Source organism: Dendrobates tinctorius, unplaced genomic scaffold, assembly GCF_039654945.1.
Source record: "Dendrobates tinctorius isolate UK_male_01 unplaced genomic scaffold, ASM3965494v1 ptg000086l, whole genome shotgun sequence".
Classification (NCBI taxonomy): Eukaryota; Metazoa; Chordata; class Amphibia; order Anura; family Dendrobatidae; genus Dendrobates; species Dendrobates tinctorius.
Genome location: NW_027361754.1, coordinates 39,478,352 through 39,491,096, shown reverse-complemented (window position 1 = coordinate 39,491,096; position 12,745 = coordinate 39,478,352).

Below are 12,745 nucleotides of genomic sequence, written 5' to 3'. Positions count from 1 at the left end.
AGTCCCATCGGACGATGCTTGCACAGACCCCCGGACATCAGCACAGCCCCCCGGCAGGCCGGTACAGACCCCCACAGGGTGCACAGCCCCCCGGCAGGCCGGCACAGCCCCCCGGCAGGCCGGCACAGACCACCGGAGCCTGCACAGACCCCCTGGCAGGCCGGCACAGACCACCGGAGCCTGCACAGACCCCCTGGCAGGCCGGCACAGCCCCCCAGCAGGCCGGCACAGACCACCGGAGCCTGCACAGCCCCCCGGCAGGCCGGCACAGCCCCCCGGCAGGCCGGCACAGACCACCGGAGCCTGCACAGACCCCCTGGCAGGCCGGCACAGCCCCCCGAAAGGCCCGTACAGACCCCAGAGAGGCTGTACAAGGCAAAAATAGGGTTTTTCTTATTCCGATACCGGAAGTCCCATAGACTTGAATGGGACTTCCGGTATCGGAATCGGCGATACCGATACTTTTTTTTAAGATCGGCCGATACCATCCGATCCGATACTTTGAAGTTTCGGACGGTATCGCTCAACTCTAGTGCCAGATAATTCCTTTAAGTTAAAAGCAGCCCACAAAGAGCAGTACTGCTAAAATCACAAAATAATTTATATTAACCCTCTGTTCTAGTGCTGTATCCACGATTGTTACACACCTTTCTTGGGTCTGCTCCCCTCACCCTGGTTCACTCAACTCTGCTGTGCTCCGCGGCAAGCTTTGCAAGTGGCTTGGAGTGCTCTCTTGGTCTATATAAGGCCTACCAAGACACACAACTGCGTCTTGGTGTTAACACTCTTACTTTCATCTGTGTTCTGTCTGCCTGTGGCCTCCAGTGCTTTCAGTACCTGCTCCATATCCATATCTGCTTTCTGGTGCCCGACCTCCTTGCGGTCCCAGTTTTTCCAGCTCTTATATCCTGCGTTCCCTATCCATTGCATCAACACCCGTAACCTGTGAGCCCACTCAGACTAGGGTCTTGGAGAACCCACCTCACCAGGTGAGCTGAAACATTAATGCCCAGTCTCTTCAAGTATAATGTTTACCTTGGCTGCACAAGTCATAGTCTTTATATCGCACATGACCGTTTCAGCCAGAGGCAAAAGTATAGTGATTAAGTTCTAAAATGTTAAATTCACAAGGTGTTACCATGTGATTCATATTCCATTTTTACCATCTTCCTATCACAACCAATTTTAGTTTCTCTACTTTCTTTTTTTTCCTCCCCTGCTTCCAAGACCCATAGCTTTTTTATTATTATTATTATTCCTTGAACATAACTGTACGAGGTCTTATTTTTTCCGGGACGAGTTATACCAAATCATTTTACCATCTAATGTACGGAAAAATGAGAAAAAATTCCAAAGAGCAGTTACATTGTGGAAAGAAATGCAATTCTGTCATCGTTTGAGTTTTATTTTTATGGCATTCAGTGTGGTAAAAATGACCCAGTAACATCATTCTCCAAAAACAGAAATACAAAACTTTTGTTCTTTTTGTTATATTTTAATGGTTAAAAAAATGGTTTGTGTCACTATTTTCTGAGATCAGTAACTTTGTTATTTTTCCATCGAAGGAGTTATGTGAAAGCTTGTTTTTTCGCATGGTGAAAAGACATTTTGATTGGTATTTTATTGGTAACTCAAACTTTTATATTTTTTGTTTATTTTATGATCAATTTTTATAAAATTATTTTAGCCTTCCTGGATGGCACTTAAACCTTAAATCGTTTAATCGCTTGTTCTATCAACTGCAATAATATTGTATTGCACTATATACAGTCATATGTAAAAGTTTGGGCACCCCTATTAATGTTAACCTTTTTCTTTATAACAATTTTGGTTTTTGCAACAGCTATTTCAGTTTCATATATCTAATAACTGATGGACTCAGTTATATTTCTCTATTCAAATGAGGTTTATTGTACTAACAGAAAATGTGCAATCTGCATTTAAACAAAATTTGACCGGTGCAAAAGTATGGGCACCCTTATCATTTTCTTGATTTGAACACTCCTAACTACTTTTTACTGACTTCCTGAAGCACTAAATTGGTTTTGTAACCTCATTGAGCTTTGAACTTCATAGCCAGGTGTATCAAATCATGAGAAAAGGTATTTAAGGTGGCCACTTGCAAGTAGTTCTCCTATTTGATTCTCCTATGAAGAGTGGCATCATGGGCTCTCAAAATAACTCTCAAATGATCTGAAAACAAAGATTATTCTACATAGCTTTTCCGGGGCAGGATACAAAAAGTTGCCTCAGAGATTTAACCTGTCAGTTTCCACTGTGAGGAACATAGTAAGGAAATGGAAGAACACAGGTACAGTTCTTGTTAAGCCCAGAAGTGGCAGGCCAAGAAAAATATCAGAAAGGCAGAGAAGAAGAATGGTGAGAACAGTCAAGGACAATCCACAGACCACCTCCAAAGACCTGCAGCATCATCTTGCTGCAGATGGTGTCACTGTGCATCGGTCAACAATACAGCGCAATTTGCACAAGGAGAAGCTGTATGGGAGAGTGATGCGAAAGAAGCCGTTTCTGCAAGCACGCCACAAACAGAGTCGCCTGAGGTATGCAAAAGCACATTTGGACAAGCCAGTTACATTTTGGATGAAGGTCCTGTGGACTGATGAAACAAAGATTGAGTAGTTTGGTCATACAAAAAGGCGTTATGCATGGAGGCTAAAAAACACAGCATTCCAAGAAAAACACTTGCTACCCACAGTAAAATTTGGTGGAGGTTCCATCATGCTTTGGGGCTGTGTGGCCAATGCCGGCACCGGGAATCTTGTTAAAGATGAGGGTCGCATGGATTCAACTCAGTATCAGCAGATTCTGGACAATAATGTGCAAGAATCAGGGACGAAGTTGAAGTTACGCAGGGGATGGATATTTCAGCAAGACAATGATCCAAAACACTGCTCCAAATCTACTCAGGCATTCATGCAGAGGAACAATTACAATGTTCTGGAATGGCCATCCCAGTCCCCAGACATGAATATCATTGAACATCTGTGGGATGATTTGAAGCGGGCTGTCCATGCTCAGCGACCATCAAACTTAACTGAACTGTAATTGTTTTGTAAACAGGAATGGTCACAAATACCTTCATCCAGGATCCAGGAACTCATTAATAGCTACAGGAAGCGACTAGAGGCTGTTATTTTTGCAAAAGGAGGATCTACGAAATATTAATATCACTTTTATGTTGAGGTGCCCATACTTTTGCACCGGTCAAATTTTGTTTAAATGCAGATTGCACATTATCTGTTAGTACAATAAACCTCATTTGAATCCAGAAATATAACTGAGTCCATCAGTTATTAGATATATGAAACTGAAATAGCTGTTGCAAAAAACAAAATTGTTATAAGGAAAAAAGGTTAACATTAATAGGGGTGCCTAAACTTTAACATATGACTGTAGATTATAGATGAAATTACTTTCTCCTATAAAGCCAAACCACGGCATTTTCTTTAGAGGAGAACAAAGATGAAGGATTTTCTGCGGGCCCCCAACTCAACTGCAATGGCAACCCATCAATTTAGTGATTGAGGCTGAAATTTTAAGAGTTAAACAGCAGTGATCAGAACTCCTTCCGGTCGCTGCTGTTTGTTGAGCTCTATGTATACACCAGCACTGGATATGCCCTGTACATGTCTGAATGGATTTGGTGATCTTTCATTCATGTATAGTTTACATTTAGTGATGAGCGATCATGATTGGATAAGGTCTTAACCGAGCAAGCTCGGATGCTTGCCGAGTGACTTCGGCGTGCTCGAAAAATATGTTCGAGTCTTCGCGGCTTCATGTCTCGCAGCTGTTTGACAACAGCAACACATGCATGGATTGTCTCTGTGTTAGACAATCCCTGCATGTGTTGCACCTGTCAAACAGCCATGAGACATGCAGCCGCGAAGAATCGAGCATATTTTTCGAGCACGCCGAAGTCACTCGGTTAGCACCCGAGCTTGCTTGGTTAAGACCTTATCCCAGCAGGTTCACTGATCACTACTTATATTGCTGTTATGAGTTTTGTGTTATCGTAGCAATTCCGTATATAAAATATTTTACTTCATACATTACACTGGTCAACAGCATTTTTGGTGCCAAAGATATTTCATCGAATTTAGGGTATTTTTGGGGTGCTGATTCTGAATATGTCATCAGTTTTGCCAGATTGGCTCAAGTTTTTGAGATTTTTGGTATCTTATTTATAGCACTTGTTGGTAAATGCGACGCATCATCTCATTAATTTCTTTGGATTAGTACTTGAACTGAGCAGTTCTCAATATAGTTTTGTGTTAATTAGTGTTCTAAAAGTTTGTTCATAGCTTGATTTTTGCACTAACTTTATGTTGTTGTCTGTTTTCCAGTGAAAAGCATGAACTCATCAAGAAGAAGTTGTCTTAACGATCCAGACTCATTCTGTTACATTTGTGGTGAATACACACTGCCAAAACATAGAAGAAACATAACAGACTTCGTAAAAAAAGTGTATTTTGCCTATTTTGGGGTTATGCTTGGGGACCAAGACAAGTTTTGGGCACCACACATAGTGTGCAAAGCATGTATCGAATTATTACGAAAATGGAGCAAAGGACAAAGAAAAAGCTTCAAATTTGGTGTTCCAATGGTGTGGAGAGAGCCAAAAAATCATCATGATGACTGTTATTTATGGTAAACACAGGTACAGGCACATCTTCACAATGAGGGACAGGCCTTCTTGCAGATTCCATGTTACTCCCATTTTCGTTTCTTATGCTTATTGAATCCTTGCACTTGCACTGCACAGAAATAACAGTCATCATGATGATTTTTTGGCTCTCTCCACACCATTGGAACACCAAATTTGAAGCTTTTTCTTTGTCCTTTGCTCCATTTTCGTAATAATTCGATACATGCTTTGCACACTATGTGTGGTGCCCAAAACTTGTCTTGGTCCCCAAGCATAACCCCAAAATAGGCAAAATACACTTTTTTTACGAAGTCTGTTATGTTTCTTCTATGTTTTGGCAGTGTATATTCACCACAAATGTAACAGAATGAGTCTGGATCGTTAAGACAACTTCTTCATGATGAGTTCATGCTTTTCACTGGAAAACAGACAACAACATAAAGTTAGTGCAAAAATCAAGCTATGAACAAACTTTTAGAACACTAATTAACACAAAACTATATTGAGAACTGCTCAGTTCAAGTACTAATCCAAAGAAATTAATGAGATGATGCGTCGCATTTACCAACAAGTGCTATAAATAAGATACCAAAAATCTCAAAAACTTGAGCCAATCTGGCAAAACTGATGACATATTCAGAATCAGCACCCCAAAAATACCCCAAATTCATTAAAATATTTTGGACACCAGAAAAAAAAATTTTTTTCGTTGACCTGTGTTATACTTTATTATTCCATAGATTGTTTTTGCCATTAGAAACCCTCCAAACAACCGATACAACCCTTCACCTTGCACTGATTTAAAGAGCTTGGAAAGGCCATACAGTATCCTGAGGCTCATTTCAAAAAATCTATTGAGCTTTCATATCAAAACTAAGGTGAAAACAAGCCCTTGAGGTTAGAACAGCTAAGAGCTCTCGATCTGTACTCCTCGTATCGCAAATCATCATGCTGTGGAAAATCATAGGTCTGGATTTAAGTGTCCGGTATTTTTGCCTGCAATCATCTTTCATATAAAAGTGTATCTTACCGTGAATAATATTCTACTTACGACCACCTGGAGCAAATAATGCGTCAGAAACAGTCAACGTCTGCAAGTCTCTCATATGTAAATTATGTAAAAAAAAATATTTTATAGACCTAGTAACTCTTGCATTTAGTGATAGGCAGCATCTTAAAGGAACCCTATTGGCAAAGTGAACATTAGCAATAGATAAAAGAGGTGTAGTCAACATTGAAGAGGAGCAAATCTGCTCAAATTCCGATTTGACATTGAGTAAAATTGGTAATAACCTATCTGCCCAGAAAGGGTAAACAAACCTCTTACATTCACCTCTCCTTGCCCCCCCCATAACTCACCCCCGGCCGATCGGTTCCTCTCTCTTTATTCCCATATCATCTTCTTTTTCTGGGCCTCCTTTGTTGTCATTCTTCACTTGGTCATTGATGTACATCACACCCCTCTTGATGACATGTAGCCAAGTGAAGAGCGGTAGTGATAGAGTTACAGTAATAGAAGAAGCTAGAAGACAGAAGAGAGAAGAGCGGATCAGAGGACCGGCGTCAGCAGGAGAATTGTGGGGAAGACAAAGGACAGGTGAGTAGAAGATTTTTTGATTTATCTATGACCCTCATAATCCAGCAAAATGTAGTCCGGCTGGCCACAATTTTGCTCAGGATTTTATCTAATCAAATCTAACAAATAAAAATGTCTAGCTTACAGAAGAGAAGACTGAGAGGAGACTTAATAGCTGTCTACAAATATCTCAAGGGCTGTCACATTGTAGGAGGATCTTCTTTATTCTCATTTGCACAAGGAAAGACTAGAAGCAATGGGATGAAACTGAATGGGAGGAGACACAGATTAGATATTAGAAAAAACTTTTTGACAGTTAGAGTGATAAATGAGTGGAACAGGCTGCCACGAGAAGTGGTGAGTCCTCCTTCAATAGAAGTCTTCAAACAGAGGCTGGATAGACATCTGACTGGGATGATTTAGCGAATCCTGCTTTGAGCAGGGGGTTGGACCAGATGGCCCAGGAGGTCCCTTCCAATCTACGATTCTATGATTCTTTGTGAATACTAGCTACTTCAGGAAAAACCACAGGCATATTATTTGAAACACGTTGAATTAAACCAACACCTTACTGTACCATACTAGGATATATGTTTCGCAGAATATTGTCCACTAACTCCCTCTACAGTCTGATGAGCTACAATGACTTTGCCACTGTTTCCCCATCAAGGTTAATACATCATGATAGTTAGGTGCAAATATCTTTTTTTGCAACACTGCATTTTAAAGGTTGAAACCCTACACGTAAACCATGAATTGATTTTCAAAGGAGAATATCTACTTAATAATGTATGGGAAATGGCTAAGGGTCACATTTTATCTTATTATGCCTGACCATATTGTTCAACTTTTAGCAATAATTGCTATAATTATCGTGTTTGTCATTGTGCCCTATGTTTACTTTCGAAAGGCTAAACCTTCAGCTTTGACTAACCTTTCACTTACAGAAAAAAGTGAAAAACTCAACAATCGTAATAGACATTTTCGGTATGGATATGTGATTAACTGTAATTTAAAAGGTATATTAGATGTGGTATCATAAAGCACATACATTTTTAGATACCTTAGAAAAAAATAGTATAATAATTAATCTAAGAATAAATCATATCTGCTCTTGATAGTACAATGACAATACATTTATCTGGACACCATTCTATACACTGCTTATACTTGATGTATACTTGCCTTTTCTGGTGACTTTAGAGTAAACTTTGTGTACACCGTGTTTCTGATTATTTTATAATTTGTATTCTGCATTTCACACCTGGTTTTACCTTTAAAGGCAGAGCATATAATATTTCATTTTCTCTTAGTTATTGGGTATAGACTAGCTGCTATGATGCATCCAATACACAATACGCACAGACAGGGTTTTCCTGTACTCCTGCCTTTATGTAGCACAAACCCAGAAGCAGCAGCATGGATGATTTACTGCATCGAACCTGAGCAGTGTAGCTGAGAATCCAGCACTAGTATGAGATAAAACACTTACTTGAAGACAGGAGCACTTGTAAGTGTACCTCAACCTCTCTTATCCTGTCAACCTTCATCCCCTCCTTTCTATTGACTTAAGTAAATCGCTGTATTCCGATCCTACAGTGAGCTGGGAGTCAGTCTTGTCTTTAGCAAGATGGATTTTAGCAATTCTTCAAAATGGATTTTAGCTATTCTTTGATGTAAAAGATAAATTCAAGATGTGAGTGGGAGATGATATGGCTTATAACTTGAGAAAAAAAGAATATTTCTCTGAAAAGGTTTACTACAAAGTTTATTGATTTCTAATAAATATAGTAATAAACTTTTTTTATAGAGCGCCAACAAATTCTGCAGTGCTTGAATCTCCCTTTAAACAGTTTTTCATTTTTCCCTCATTATAAAAATGGAACTAATGAGCAAATGACTACGCTGCGGAAATGTAACTTTGTAGATTGGGTCTTGATTGTTCCCATTTTATAATTGTGGACCTTCTCTTAACAAAATTTGACATAAGCTTCATCTTGTCAGCATACAGGGCGACTAATGATAATGGTTTATTTATTTATTATTAATCACGATTCCATATAAGATGGTTGTCAAATTTATTCCAGACACTCCGTACTTTAATATCAAAGACATAGTGCCAGTTGCTGAATACAGAAGTGTTTGATGTACCTAGATAATGAATGGAAATGGGTGTTCTGTTCATTTATACAGAGTCTTAATGTATTATTTACAAGTATTTTTAAAGCATCTTCTTCATAAATCAATTTGGTTATTTTTTCCCATATAAACAAATGTCTCTCATTTTTTAACAGTTTCAGAGATTGATGCAGCCAACAAGTATTATCTGAGAGCTCATTAGTCCTTTAATAAAGATTGATTTATTCAGAAATACCGGATTACAGGGTGCCGGAACGTCTAGCTGTTTGGGAACATGGTAGCAAGAGTTTCTATTACTCACTTGTCCCAAATGAAGCACTGAATGCTGGACCATCCTCCCACCTCAGCTGGTACTATCACCTCTTTTTCAAGTCAGGTTGCAATGGCAACCTGATGCATATTTTTATGTCTCTGTCCCAGGGCATTTAACATAACTCAGGTGGCGATTATTTAGTTAGTCGGGGAGTCGGGACCATTTAACTGCTTTATCTATGCTGTTCTGTGGTTCTAGTACTGTTACTCCAGTTAGTGCAGAATTAACTATGCTACATTGCTTTGATAATTCTACTACATTGAGCTTTCAGTGCAAAGTCATCTCTGCTACACCGGCCCCTCTTTGCCGAGTCAAATCTACTGCATCACTGTAACAGCTCTGCTACATTGAGCTTTTGCTGCAAACTCAAAGGGACGCTAGTCCCTCAACACTGTGTCAACTCTGCGACATCACTGTGCCAGCTTCATCTTGCTGCATTTTCATCTCCATGTAAACATAGCTCTGCTACATCAGATCCTCTTCTCTGAGTCAGCTTAGCTCAATCCTTTTACCAGCTCTGCTAAACTGAGCCTCTGCTGCAAGCTCAGATCTGCTAGATTGATTTCTCTCCCTCAATTAGCTCTGCTACATCACTGTATCAGCTCTGCTGCTGTGTTTTCTGTTTAGCTACTTTAGTTGCCCTAGTTCCAATTGTGCCAAATCTTACACCATTGTCCCAGCGATACTCCATTCCTGCAACTGTTTGTGTGGCCTTATAGATGCTTATCCGGACCAAGAGCTTTGAGTATCCATTTTTCCAAATTAAATTTACCAGTTTTTTTCTCCTGTAGTGCCTCTGATGGGGAAATAAGGAATAAGACAGCTCCCCATTAAATTAATGAGCTGTCCTTGTAATAGATGATTGTGTTGGGTCCTCCAGAATAAGTTACTCTCTATTATATTGAATCACTTGTTTATCTTCAGCACAGAAATTATTCTCTGATTATATGAGTTTAAAAAAATCTCTTTATTTTCATTGCTCTGTTGCTGCTTTGAGTTTACTGTCTGATAGACCAATCATTGCAGTAGCACTGCTAGGTTTCCTCGGCAATTTACTATCTCAGTATGGATATAATTATACATAAACATGTGACAAAATAAGGGTTTTATTGACTTAACCATTTGTGTTTTTGTCTCCATTTTGCAAATTTCCCCATCATTGCTGCACTTGCTTGTTGTTACCCTTGGCTGAGTTGATCCCCCTATTATGTTATAAGTTTGCCATTATATCACTGACATTTTTATCATATTTTTTTGATGCTCAGTCCATATTTAGCAGTGACACATTTCATCATTTTTTTCTAATCACAGATATCATGTCACCTGCTGAATACAGACGTGTTTGATGTATGGAGATAATGAATGGAAATGGGGGCTATTTATAGGAGAGCCTTAATGTATTATTAAAAGGTATTTTAAGATGTCTTCACATATCCATCTGATCATTTTCCCTCACATAAATAAATGTGTTTTCGCTGACATTTTTAACAGTTTCAGTGTTTAATACAGCTGACAAATCATTACTCAAAGGATTAATCCCTCCGTTAATGGGTGAGTCAAAAATAAGCTGTTTCCTGGGTAGTTGGCTGCTAGTAATTAGCTGTAATCTTATCGGAAAACAATAGTGAGTGTTCACTTTCCCTACAGCTCCCCTATAGGGGAAATAAAGTGTTACACCGTTCACAATGAGAGCAATGAGCGGTACTTGTAATGGACAGATGTGTTGGGTCCTCCAGAATAGGTTAAGCTCTTTGAAACCATTTTCCACTTTTGTGTCATGAATATGATTCTTCTTCTGTTTACAGGTTTTAGTTATAGTTCAAAATGGTTTTCCTTAGCCAGAAAACCTATTTAATTAATACAAATATTCCTGTTCATTACCTTATTCTGATAAGCTTACAAAAAGTCAGCATGTACTCCTTTTACATTTCACAATTATTACACACGTCTCATGGCCTGGGCTCTGCTCCCTACACCATGGTCCTCTAAACTTTGCAAGGAGCCCAGCATGCCCCTATGTGTTGAGCTTCCTAATCCTATATAAGACCTTCCAGGACACACATTTTTATCTTGGTAGTAAGACTTTAATTGGCTCTATACAGCTTCCTGTCTGTGGGCATCCTGGACCTCTGCTAATTATTCGCCTGTGGCTTTTAGGAGGTCTCCTGTCTGCGTTCTTCTTCCTATACCTCTGCTTCCTGTATGCTTTCTCCCCGACATCTCCGGTATTCCTGCTGCTTCCAGTACCTCTGCCATGTGTCAAACTGTGGCTACCAGGAAGTCTCCTGACCGCCTTCAGCTTCCAGTACCTCAACTACCTGTCATTGTGTGGTTTCCAGTACCTCTGCTAATGGCCTTCTGTCTGCTATATTTCTCCTGCTTGACACACCCGTCTGCAGCACTGATGCCCATGGCCTATATGCCCGCTTGGACCCTAGGCTTAGAGGATTGCCATGACTTAGTGAGCCCTTGACAACTAGCTTGTTCTCATCTACAAGATACAACATAAATGTCTGATCAATGTGAGATCTACCACTAGACCTCTAACCTATCTTGGGAACAGAAGTCATCTGACTCCCTCCTCTAAGTTAATCTAAGTTAGTGAAGAGGTTGTTATGTGTGCATAGTCCTTTCCATTTACTTGTATGGAGTTTCTAAAACTCTTATAAAGTCAATAGAGAGATATGCATGTTCAATTTTAGAGTTGCTGAGATTTGACTCACAGGACTCAGTCCGGCAACTGAATCGGTAATCTCTGGTGCTAGAGTAGTACTGGGAAGTCTTTTTCAAGATGTACTGTATGTATATCATTCATTTGTTTTGCTTGCTTATATTTAGCGAAAATATCCTGTAAAGCTATAGATCTCATTCAGATGTCCTCGAACCACTTATGTTTTCTATACTTGATTGAGTAACTCACATGTCAGTGTTTTTTTGAAGATTGTGTGTTCATAGAAAAAAATCATAGCGACATGTCCATTTTTGAGCCTCAGAATAAAATTACCCATACAAGTCTATGGGTCTGTAAAAAATCACTGGCAGCACAAATTGTCATCCGCATGCTGGCCGGGGCTAGCATTGTAACTTACTGTAGGGCAGAAGCTTTACAATTTATTTTGTCATATGAGAAAATCACTAATGAAACACTGAGGCTGAGTTCACACGTGGCGTTTTTTTCGCGTTTCCTTGGCGCTTTTAACCACGTGATTTTGCCGCGAAAATGCGAAAAATAAGCATCCCATGCATTCCTATGGGATTCCGCAATGCTGTGCTAATGCTGCGGTTTTACCGCGGCGGAATCGCTTCGCAGTAAAAAACGCAGCATGCTCATTAATTTTGTGGAATTGCGGCGATCCCGCACCCATAGGAATGCATTGTTCTGCTTACTTTCCGCATGTGGCTGTGCACACCATGCGAAAAGTAAAATCAGAACATTTGCGGATGGTACCCACGGTCCGGAGGAGAGGAGACTGTCCTCCGGGCTTTGGGTACCATATCCCTGTAAAAAATAGAATTTAAAATAAAAAATATTGTTATTCTCACCTTCCGACGTCCCGCACAGCCTTCCTGCCTCTCTCCATGCTCCCGGTCCCAGTAAGCCTTTGCGAGCGATGACGTCCGTTCTCGCGGGATTGCGAAGTCTCGCGATCATTCGCGCGACGTCATCGCAAATGATCGCGAGACATTGCAATCCCGCGAGAACAGACATCATCGCGGTAATTGTCGCAAAGGATTACTGGGATCGGGAATGTGGAGAGAGGAGGGAAGGCTGCGCGGGACGTCGGAAGGTGAGAATAACAATATTTTTTTTTTTTTTATTATTATTTTTTACATTCTATCTCTTACTATTGATGCCACATTGGCGGCCTCAATAGTAAAAAGTTGGTCACACTCGTCAAACACTATGTTTGACGAGTGTGACCAACCTGTCAATCAATTCTCCAAGCGATGCTACAGATCGCTTGGAAAACGCTAGCAATTCTGCAAGCTAATTACGCTTGCAAAATGCTAATTTTTCCGCGGGAAAATCGTGGGAATTTAAAATGCG